Consider the following 12224-nt stretch of genomic DNA (forward strand, 5'->3'; position numbering starts at 1 on the left):
GATCATAATCAGTGCTCACACATCTCAGTGTGGTGGCCAATGTATTTTGTTTGAGGTTGGCATACAGTTCGTTGGTAAAAGACTAAATGAAAGCATCTCTCCAGACAAGACTTTAATTATTCTGGAACCAATCTTTTATATTGTATTTACAGTCTTTAGAAATCAGATAAATAGATAAAAATGTTTTTGACATTTTAAAACCTTGACCCTACAACTTGTAAATGTAAACACAACAAAGTAAACACAACCAGGGATGTGGAATTAAAAAGAAGTGAGTCTAACCTCCCACTGTAGCTTTTTTCTCATCTCTTTGTAATCTCATGCTGCAGGCCACTTTATAAGGAAAAAGACTATGTTGGATTATATCTGGTAGTCTTGCATCTATGATTCAATGATTTCAATGATTTCTCTCTGTCCCCTGTTTGTAGCTGCAAAACAAAAGTGTTTTATTTACTGCCTGATTCGCCATACAGTCATCTGGATAATTATTTCATTGGCACATCAAAACTTATATATGATGCTAGCAGAACTGGCTGCGCTCCCATCAGCCAACATGCCAGTTGGCTCAGGGACTTTTCATGTTTAAGTTTAAACTCATTCTTAAATCAAAACATAGAAGTTTTCTAGCACCTTTATATTTTCAAGGTTGTGACACATAAGTTGTTGTAAATAAGATGAGAAGTTTTTTGATGGTGGGATGGCCATCTGGAGGAGATGGCCTGTGTCAGACCTCCAGCCCGTGATGATTTATCTTGTCCTCATTTTCATTCTCCTATGAGAGTCAGTGTGACCTTTGGCCTCTTGTCTCTCTATTACCTCCACTCTCTTAATTGGTGCGTCTCCTCCCTCCTGCACTTTATCTTTCAATATGTCTGGGGCAGAGTTGAGAACCAACACAAAAATCTGTTATTCAAAGCACATGTTTATCACTTACCTCGGGGTTTACCTTAGATGTCCACTTTTCAAATAATAGGTTACACTTCATACACTGCAACACCCACGCTGTGTGAAGGTCAAGGAGTGTTACCACAGGTCCTTCCTTCTTGCTGCTCTATCAATAGCATTTTTAGAAATACTGAGAGAAATGGTGACGTGCTCAATATGTGTTCTTATTTTACCTGCTGTATGCACTGTATGCGCTGATGTTCATCCTCATGCTAAAAATAACTGGAAAAAGTTCAAACCTGATCGTCAAAAGTCAAATACTTCTTTAAATAGAAACCTAAAAAGACACATGCTTTGAAAAAATGTCACAACGCACCACAGCTGCGCAAACCACAATGCAAAAATGTCAACAAAGAACATCCACTTGCTTTCTGACCTCAACTAATTGGACTATTCCAGCAAGCTTTGTTGCTATCCAGTGCCTGACAACCATATGTAATCTGTCAAATATCATGTTAGGCTGTAAATTGGTGTAAGCAGCCTTCACTCATTCATTCATTTTCTGTGACTGCTAGTCCTCTAGAAGGTCCCAACTGTCATTAGGCGAGAGGCAGGGTACTCCAGTCTATCAGGGCTAACACAGATGACCATTCACACTCACATGCATACCTATGGTCAATTTAGAATCACTAATGAACCTAACAATCATGTCTTTGGATGATGGGAGGAAACTGGAGTACTTGGAGAAAACCCACGCAGACACAGGGAGAACATGCAAACTACACAGAAAGACCCCTGGCGGCCTTGATTTGAACTTGGAACAATCTTGGAACAATCTTGCTGCTATTTAAGTTAATCAGAATCAGAATTACTTTATTGATCCCAGGGGGAAATTACTTTTTGTTACAGCAGCTCCAACCCAAAGTGTACCAGTGTTTAGAACAAAGAGCAATCAGAATAAGTAAGAGACAATAACAATAAGTAAGAGAGTGTAAAAAAATATAGGAAATATATATATATATGTACAAGTATAAGTGAAGTGAACCTGTGTTCCTAGTTGTTCCACATGGTGAGAAATGTATATGGAAATATATCCAAGTGTATAAAAATAATGAAGTTATGCATGTGTTATTGCACAATCTCAGGGTCAGTTATAGTTATATTTGTGGATTATAGTTATAAACATTGCACATAGTAAGACCATAGTCCCCTAGTATATAGGAAATGTGTACTGGTATAGGAGATGAGCAGGGAATGTGTAATGGTATATGAGATGAGCAGGGAATGTGTACTGGAATATGAGATGATGGAGAGAATATGCACAGATTAGCTGTAACATTGTTACTACAGACAGCTGAAGTGTATACGATGATTATCTCTTTAGGATGGCATCCCAGTGAGTGTCAACAAAAAGTGACAACCACACTTTTGTCCTTGATGTGTCAGGAGCAGGGAACATGGGTAAGATGAAGGATTTGGGTCCGAGCATCTCCAAAACTTTTTTCTTGGGGTGTTCTTGATCTGTTTTGGTCAGTACCTATCAAAAATAGTCCTACTGCTCAAATTACTGAAATCATTACTGCTGATTCTGACTTAAAGGTGTCACAACAGAAGGTGCAATGCGGTTTCTCTACATCCTTTCATGGTATTCTTTGATGGTAGTCAAATCAATACTTCAGCAGGAAAATGTGCACTGTCATAAAGCAAAAAAAATATTAAAGAATGGTTTGAGGGAATTCCTGGTGTTGACCTGGCCTCCCGCCGCAACATTGTACTGGATAAACAGTAAAAGATACTGGATGGGTATTTAATAGCCAATCATTCTGACAAACATGTGATTAATGTCAGGCTGGCAGAACCTCAGTATTACTACTGTTTGTCAACCAGCCACCTGTGGTTGAAATGATCGCGAAAAGGAGCAAAAATCAGCATTTCTTTTTTTATTTATAGTTTGTTACAGATTACAGCAATGAAGAGCCCAAATATGTTTCCAGTCCAAAGAAATCACCGCTACTTTCTTTTTTTTATTTTCTCAAAAGGTACTGAGAAGTTTCTGAGTCAGTTTTAATCACCTGAAATTAATCTTGGATCTCATTACGGCCACTTGAACAACCACTTGAACAAAGCAACTGCAGGTGGTTGAGGAGGTAGAAGAGGTGTTCCCAAAAACAACAGTTTATAGCTTCATGTACTCTCTGTATGATGTTTACGTCCCTGAATGTTTTCCTATCTGAGTGCTAAAATGAATTGCCCCTTTCTGGATATTGTATAGGTTTAAAATAGCTATTTTTTCCTCTGAAACCTTACTGCATATATTGACAGTTGCATTCGGTCACAACTTGGAGTGCTGCCGGCTTTTTCTGTGAATAGATGTGCGCTGTGATGAATTCATGTCATTTTCACCTCAGGACAACAGCCGTTACAGTTCGGGTCAATGTTTGCCTAGTGTTTTCTCATCAAGTTTTCAGTATTAGGTGGAGATTGATAGGTCTATTTTCTCTTTGCATTGCCTGTCTAGAAAGACTATCTGCCAGGACTTAGAGCTAGCTCGATTTCACAATGTATGCCACTCAATAGGAGGGGAGGAAATTACTCTAATGCCTCTAACAGTACACCTTGGAACAGATGAACTCAGGCAAGTCATTATTTCATTGATCCCTGGAGTGTTTCACAGCAGGTAGAATTCACTAAAGTCCAGACTGTCCAATTGATCCCAGTGGCCCACAGATACAAAAGGTGACAAATCGAATAGTGACCACACAACAACAACAACCAAGACATCCTCTGCTTTGGAACGATGGACAGATATTCAGGTCTATCCATTTCTCTTTTTCTCTGACTGGTTCCAACTTACTATTCCCCAAATGCTACACTACAACAATAATTTGAATTTTTCACGTCAGAGTCATTTTAGTTATTGACTAGCAGTAGCAGGAACCAGGTTCACAGATAACTTGTCAAAAACAAATAACAGTTAACGGAAACTAACATTTGTGTAAGTTGGGCAGGCTTCAGACATTTGAGACCCTAAGATGCCTCTGTAGGCTACTTTTGGGGCATTGGGGCATAGATTTGAAGGATATTAGCTCAAAATGGCTTTTCGATATGCAGTATTTTAGTACTGGGACAAGAAGCCTTGTGAAAAATCTTTGTCTTAGCATTTATTGTTCAGTGTCTATGATGGTTAGCAGTGAATTAAACTGTGTAGAGGAAATAAATTATTCTACATTTAAGTCTAATAACTGCACTCGTTGCAATGGGGCACCACTCACAGATGTAATGTACACTGTAAGAATAAATCAATTAATATTGGATCAATATTAATTATTAATAAATAATCAATCTCATGATATCTGAGGCGTCAGCTCTCAGTACAGTGATAGTCTATTTCCAGCTCACAAGGACCTTTCTGACAATGATTTAAGTGAAATATATAATTTATTTGCATAAATAATAATAAGTGAATAATGAATAATAAACAATATGATGAATAATATAACAGTTGGAGAAATAGAAGATGATGGCAATAACAGGATGATTGAGTTTAACGAAAGTGAGAAGTGTGAATGAAAAGAGGATGCAAAGGAACCTAATTTCCTAAATGTTTAGAGGTTTAGGTTTATCACACGCACATTAACTTTGCTCAGATATGAAGGTGATAGTTTACTTATGGGAACTCCTTTGATGCTACTCCGAACCACTGGACCAGGTCACCAAAGCTGTCCTTGTGAGCTCAGATCTTCATTGTGGTATCGTTGGTGAAAGCCAGCGGTACTAAAGGTGTTGAGAGACGTTTGATGTGACAGTCATTCAGGTCCTGACTTCAGCGTTGGTTACAGTTACAGTTACAGTTACAGACTGAGTTTTCCTCAGTGTTACGCAGACAAAATGGCGCGTGTAAAGTTGCTGTGTGGTGAGACTCTGATGACGTGTTTTAAAGCAAATAGTTGTCAATAATGAAATTGAATAATACTTCCTATGACCGGTCGAAAATATCCACAAAAATATTATTAATGCGTCACTGTCTTGACAGAGGTGGTGTTCGGTGTGGTGAGAATAATTCAAGAATAAAACTTAGCATGGGCGCGCAACAAAAACATTGAATTAAAAGTAAAAATTATCACAAAGACAAAGACGAACTGAAAAAGACTGAAGACAAACACACAACTGAATCTAGACAAAAACTGAGCCAAGACTGGCCAGACGTCTCTCCAGGGTGTGTCCCTTTGTTGCGAAACTGGTCTTCACGCTTTTTGGGATGATTAACATGAATGCTTTCATTTCAAGAGCATTATATAATGGTTGTACTTCTCACAATGTTAAACTCAGAATTAAGATGAGAGAGACATGAAATCAAACACTCAATAAACATCATTTGAATGAAAACACATTATCAGAAACATTCAATTGTTTCTATGACTTCCTCAATATCCTAACTCATACAGTTAAATAATAATAGTAAGCAACGCTAACTAATATCAAGAAGAAGGAAAGGTAGATTATATTCGGGCTATGCTAACCAGTCTTGCTGTGTAGAATATAAACTTATTAAAACGCTATGACAGTATTACTTGGTAGAATTACATTCGAAAGATATTTCTTTAACTAACCTCTGGATGGCAATATGGCTCCATGGTGGAAACTTATGACAAAAATAGTCAAAGGCTAACTTCTTTATTATAAGGCCTACAGATGATGAAGACATGTTCTTGACACTGATCATGAGCTGGGTGTAGATTAAACATTGTAATTTTGGTTACAAGTTAAAATTTCTGGTTCTAGTCAGAGAGAGGTCCTGCAGTTCTAATTTATTTACGATGTTTATCTGCCAGGGGTCCAGGCACCGAGAAGTCTAGTCATTCTTATCTGTGGGGTACCTGGCTGTGGATTAACACGTCATGCAATAGTCTTAAATCCTCAGTTTGTTCGCACGGGAATGTGCTTAAAAGCTTGTTTTATGGCTTTGTTTTATTTATTCAGATTTGCAAAGGAAACAAAACAGTCCTGTCCATTATGGATTGTCCGACAAAGCCCCCCCCCCCCCCTTCTGTTGGGTCAGGGGAGAAATCAGATGTTCTGCTACAACTGTTAGCAGAAAGTAGTCTGAACAGTAGGCATACTTTGAGTGTGGTAGTTTGTCTTAGAACTAAACATAAGGCATATATTCCATTTGAAACACACATTTATAGTGCCCTATGGGGAGGTTGATCTACACTGAATTAATTTTAATTATGGCAACAAAAAAAAAAAAAAACTAAACATCCTAAATTATCTCATTAAAGCAGTGTATTGGAGTAAGTGAATCGGAAATCTTCACAGGTTATATTAAAATAACATGTTATGCATAATCTTAATCAGTGCTAAAACATCCCAGATATTACTACTCATTAGACAATATGCTTAGAAGACTTGGATTCTTTGTCACTTTACCAACATGTAAACATTTAATACTCCAGTTAACATTATTTCAGAACATGAAAATCCATAATGTGAACGTTGAATGGTTTATTCAAAGACAATCACTTAGGATTTAAAATAGGCCATAGCACAGAAACGGCATTGATGAAAGTCACCAGTGATTTCATAGGCTGACTCTATCAAGCTGCTAGAATTTAGAGTTCTATTTGATAGTATCAAAAACCAAGAGACTGAAACATATTGGGATTAAAGGAACAACATTAGATTGCTTTCAATCATACCTATCTCATAGATTCCCATTTGTTTGTTCAACAATGATTATTGCACATTAAAAAGTGTCCACAAGGTTTTGTGCTAGGACTTTTCACATTATACCTTTCTGCTTTGTGCAATATTATTCACAATATTATATGTTAATTATGCAATATTATAGTAACAATGTCTAAATGTCCACCTCCCAGCTACAAAGCCAGGTGAAACTAATCAGTTTGTCAAACTTCTGGCTTGTTCTAAAAAACCTAAAGGCCTAGATAACTTGTAATTTTCCACTGCTAAAACTATTTAACCCAGTAATATTGTTAAATCTTAAAGAGCCAACCTAATGTAATTATTCTGGATGGCAATACCTTGGCTTAATAATAATATGGCGACAAAGCTTGGAGTTTTGACCAGGGTTTATCCTTCAACAAACAAAACAAGTCTCTGGGGCACACTTTTCCACATGTTAGAAGAAATAGAAAGACTGAACTAAAAGGATTGCTGAAAAAATAGTTCATATTTATAAGGATGCTCTAGTAACTTTCTGAAAAGCTCCCGACTGAATAGGCAAGTTGTCCTAGCGCTTTAACTTCCTGTTGTTTTAGTTTTAGCGTTTGGTCTTGTGTTTAACCAGTTACTGGGAGATTCTGGTATTAAGGAATTACATTAGACCAGCCTATATAATAGATTTTATGTGAGTTAAATGACATATCCTGATCACAAAAAATGACTGGATGTTGCACCAAGTAAACATTTTCGGTGTTGGTAAGACAGATTATCTATTTTTGTACATTAAATTCTGTTTTGTAGTGTGATAGACAGCTGTTGAGTATAGTGGAATACATTTTAAGGATATCTGCTGCACACTCAACCAGTTGTAACGATCTCCACCGACAAGATTCTTTTTCACAGTGTTCAAGACTTCTATTGTTGATCTGTTTTCCCCGTGTAGAACTGTCACTGTGTAGCACCACTCAGGAATAATTTAGAGTGGGACACTCTTCTTCCAGGCTGAATGTCTTCACATTGAATGATAGTGTAGCAATAGAGCAGTTCAGAGAAAAGTGCTGTCAGTTAGTCCGCTGAATATTGTCACACTGGTGCTTTTAAAAAGCTTTCATGTCCAGACTCATGTTTACACAGTCCTGCATCACTGAAGAATGTACTCTTAAAAGCTCTACTGGAGAGCAAAATTCATCCATAAAAGAAGGTTTACTGTCAAAGGAGTATTCTCTTAGAATTCAAGATTTTACTTTATCTTTCAAAAAAGCTGGCTGAAGGCAAGATCCTTAAAGTGGAGTTATTTGTCCTGAAAGGCTTCAATTGGACATCTTTTGTCCGTGGCGAGGACATTTGGCCGGGTAGTAATGAGCTGCGCTAATGGAGCAGTGCCATTCAGCAGGACAACACTGCTCACAACAGCCGGGTCTTAATTCTCCTCTAATCTTCCTCTCTCACCTTGGCTTCCAGCTCTAATCACTGCACTAGGAGGAAGCCAGTGTTTAAATGAAGCAGCTTACTGGGTGATTAGGAAAAGGTAAATTATTCATACGGAATGTGTAATCATGAAGCAGCCTTTGGTAGAGGATGAGGGTATTCACAGCCTACTCTTGCATTGCCAGTCCATGCCCCTCCCTTTACTACTGATGGAGCCATGCGCGATCAGAGGGATAAAACAAATTGAAGTCTGGCAGCTGTGGAAAATCCACAGGTAATGACCTGAAGGGCTGAAAGCAACTTGCATACAAAAGTTGTATTCCTCCACCCATCATGATTTTCTCTGTTAATGATATGTTTTCAGTGTGATAATTTTGGTTTTATGTTTTGGCCTTTTGTTCCTTCATTGGAAACTTTGGAGTCGAGAGAGACAGGATGTCGAGAGAGACAGGATGTAGCTCACCTGGCTCCACCAGGTGAGCTATATCATCAGCCCCACTGCACTATTTTAGTCCTATAAACATTTAGTATGGCTTCCTATGTTTGTGTTCACGACCACAGCCGGTCACTGGATAATGTTTATTAAAATGTGAAAAGCCAAGTTTTTTTTTGTTTGTATTATTATTTTTTACACACTCGTTAACACACCCCATGATGAAAACCAAATGGAGTGTTATCAGACTCTGATCAGAATGGAGTCTAGCTACAGCAGGTGTCTTTCACACAGTTTCCCTGGACATTTGACAGGAACCTTGTCACTGCCTTTGAAAGCTTGGTGCAGTCCTCAGTGTTCAAGTCTCAGTGTCTCTCTCATAATGTAGAGTCTCTATAATAATGTACATATATATATACATATATATATGTATATATATATATTGTTCCAGTTCTGAGCAGTGTGCAGGAACCGTATAGAGCTGTCCTCTTTGCCGTGAATGAATCTTTCCAAAACAAAAAAAAAAAAAAAAAAAAAAATAATATATATATATATATATATATATATATATATATATATATATATCCAATGGCAGCCGGTATAGGCTCTAGCTCCCCCGTGACCCTCCAGAGGGCACAGAGCGGTTACAGAAAACAAATGAACAATATACCAGCCCAGTCTTCATGGTCTGGAGTGCTGTGTATCAGACCTGTGGAGCTCCATAAACTACATCTGTCCCAGTCTTCATGTCCTCCTCCAATTGTCCACTCCTACCTAGATGAACAATTCACCAACCTGCCCATGATTCCTGTCATACTCACAAACTGTCACAGATCATCAGCTATGTGTTAGATTACTAGATGTTTCCTTCCGCTTGATGTATGTATCTATGACAGAAGTTTGTTTATCTTGTTTCTCCTGCTCTTCTTTTCTCCCTTTCTTCTCTGTTTCTAACCGGCTGGCCTTCGGCAGATGGGTCCCTCCATATGAGCTGGGTTCTGCTCAAGGTCTCTTCCTGTTAAAAGGGAGTTTTTCCTTGCCACCGTCGTCCTCAGGCTTGCTCTGGAGGTTGCAGGCTGTTTTTTGTGAAGTGTCTTGAGACGATTTGTATTGTTATTGGCGCTATATAAATAAAACTGAATTGAATTGAATTACACCTGGGTAGAGCTTTCCCACCTCCAGTTCTGAGCAGTGTGCAGGAACCGTATAGAGCTGTCCTCTTTGCCGTGAATGAATCGTTCCAAAACAGGACTAAAGCACAATAGGTGGTGTGTATCAGTATATTTTCTTAAGGTTTCAAGCTGTTCTACTTTTATTAATATGTCATCAAGTCCTAGTTGCAGGAAACGTTTCAAACAAATGCACTATTTGCTGGTAAAGATTGTGGAAAAGAAGATTTTATGTGACAGCCAGCAACAAAAAGTACCACTACTAAATTTATTAGAAAACCCATGAGCAGGAAAATAAGAAGGAAAACTCTTGTAGCTCCCCCAACAATTGAAGTATCCTTAAGGAAAGCAAAGAAATGCGTGAGTGTGTGTTACAGCAGCTCAGTGACTGTCAGTGGGTAACCAGCTGAATTAGGCAGCTTCTACTGTCACTATCTGTCTGTATGAATGTGAAATCCTCAATGTCCTGAGTCCATTTTTGACATCAACTCAGCCTGAATGATGCCTGCTTCCTTTTGGTAACCTCGTCTTGTAAGTGGCTATCTGCTTCAGTTCTACAGTGGAGGTTAAGTGTATGCACACCATCTGTGACTCTCCATCATGAAACAATAATAAAAGCTCAAAAAGCTTTGTGCTCTAAGATCACGCAAAGTCAGTGATGTTGGTGTTACCTAATGGGCCGGTGAGTGGGAGAATAATTGCTGAAAACCAAGGAGGTTCTGTATAAGGGAAACATGATAAATGTGGGATTTTTTTTATTTTTTTACTTACCCTAACAAAAAACAGCTGCAGGTGTGGCCTAAATACCAAATGGTTTTGATAGCGTAATAATTCATGAGAGAAATAGTTTTGCTCTCTCGCCAAGTTTATATTTCCTGTTGGCACACAGCAGAGAAGTGGGACATTTTAGGGGCGGAGATGTCGTAATGAGAGGTATTAGTCCCCTTCAGCCAAGATCATTAGGCTTTTTTTCATGGATTATTAGCATAAAATGAAATGAAGAAATAGTTGGGGATGACCGCAGATGGGATTCTACTGAGACTAAACATGCAGAATCAGAGCTCCTCAAGTCTGGCTGCTTGTGGTTTTCATTGTGTTTCTGAAATTTCTCTGTAGGGTATCTTGTTGTACATATCTTCAGTACTTCACTCTTCAAGTTGTGATCATCTTCTGTTACAACATTACAAAGCAATCTGTCACCAGTAGGACCTTATAGTTGTATTCCAAGAACATACAGCAGCAACCAAGGGAGGAATGATTCTTTGGCAAATAAATGATGTTTGAATTTCTTCCATTGGGTGAATGAGTGGCTGTCCTTACATGCTGCTGGTAAAAAGGGACTAAAGCACATCCATTGCATAGGGACCTCAATCGTGCTGCTACAAAATTATTAAGGCAACTCATTGATTGAAAGCAACTATTGATTGTAAAAAATAATGTCCATACATATGTCAGTGCTTCCATGTAGCATGTCTAATAGGCTCACTTTAGTACTCTGTATGGAAATTGTACTGCAATCCAATCCACCAATCATTACACTTCCTACAATTAGGCTTACTAATGTGGAGTGTAAAAGTACAGCTGTTTACTTCCCACTGATTATGTGCAAAATTAATGAGCATATTTGGGAGAATAATTAATGGGTAAATCAAAAGGGTTTGGGAACAACCCAAATTTGTCTTGAACAACGTTGTAAAAGTTGGGGATTTAGCAGTATCTGGCACCAGTCCAATAATAGGCTCATTCACTCATATTTGTAAAACGCCATACAACTGCACGCTATGCTACTTTACGGCAACGAGCTGCACTGTAAGCAACAAGCCGCTAATGACAAAAGTAAAGCAGACCGCAAATTCTCTAACACTATCTGCAACAAACTATAACAACACATTTTGCAACAAATGCTTATAGCTAAATAGCCATACAGTATTGAGACAGTAGGAGCCAAGTCTGGTTGACTAATGCAGCAGCATATCAGTAACATCAGCACTGAGAAGCATCAGATATTGGCCTCTTCTGTCCTGTTTGGGTCTGGAACTGAGTAAGGCTGAGGAGTTTACTCCACTCACTTACTCACTTTGAGCCAGTAGGTGCTGAACTGTTCTTGCAAATGCCATATCTCTCCAGGGTCACACAGGGAAGGGGGTGGCCTCGGCACCATTTTCTTGCTGACCTGTTCACTACCTGCCTCTAATAGGTCATGTTTTAGCTTCTATGGCAGTGACAAATGACTGTACTCTAAGAGCCCTGTCCAAGGTGCTGAAACTCAGTTGATCTACGACTGAGTTCTACTGATAAATGCCTCCCATCAGTTTGCGCATGGTGGCGATTCATCACTGTGCTGAGGTTTGTGCTGGGAATCCATATTGGATTTTTAATGAAAGGGAATATAATGTAATTCAAAGTCAACGAGTTTGCTAATGTCCTCATACTTTACATGTACACACCCATTAAATTACATACACAGTCCCTACAGACACACAAAAACCAAACTATCTCATGCTCACCATGTAGTTTGAGAATGTATTGCATTTCCTAACAAAATTAGATTGTCTACCTTGAAGGACACCCCCTTTAATTGTGTTTGTCTACAACAGATCTCACACTTATGCTCTCGTATGCTT

At 38.5% G+C, this 12224-nt stretch overlaps 1 protein-coding gene across 3 annotated transcripts in view; it reads left to right on the plus strand.

Moving 5' to 3' along the window:
* The window catches only part of immp2l (inner mitochondrial membrane peptidase subunit 2), a 112381-nt gene that overhangs the window by 63570 nt on the left and 36587 nt on the right, over positions 1-12224 (plus strand). The window lies entirely within an intron of this gene.

The sequence above is a fragment of the Mugil cephalus genome, chromosome 10 (assembly GCF_022458985.1).
Source record: "Mugil cephalus isolate CIBA_MC_2020 chromosome 10, CIBA_Mcephalus_1.1, whole genome shotgun sequence".
NCBI lineage: Eukaryota > Metazoa > Chordata > Actinopteri > Mugiliformes > Mugilidae > Mugil > Mugil cephalus.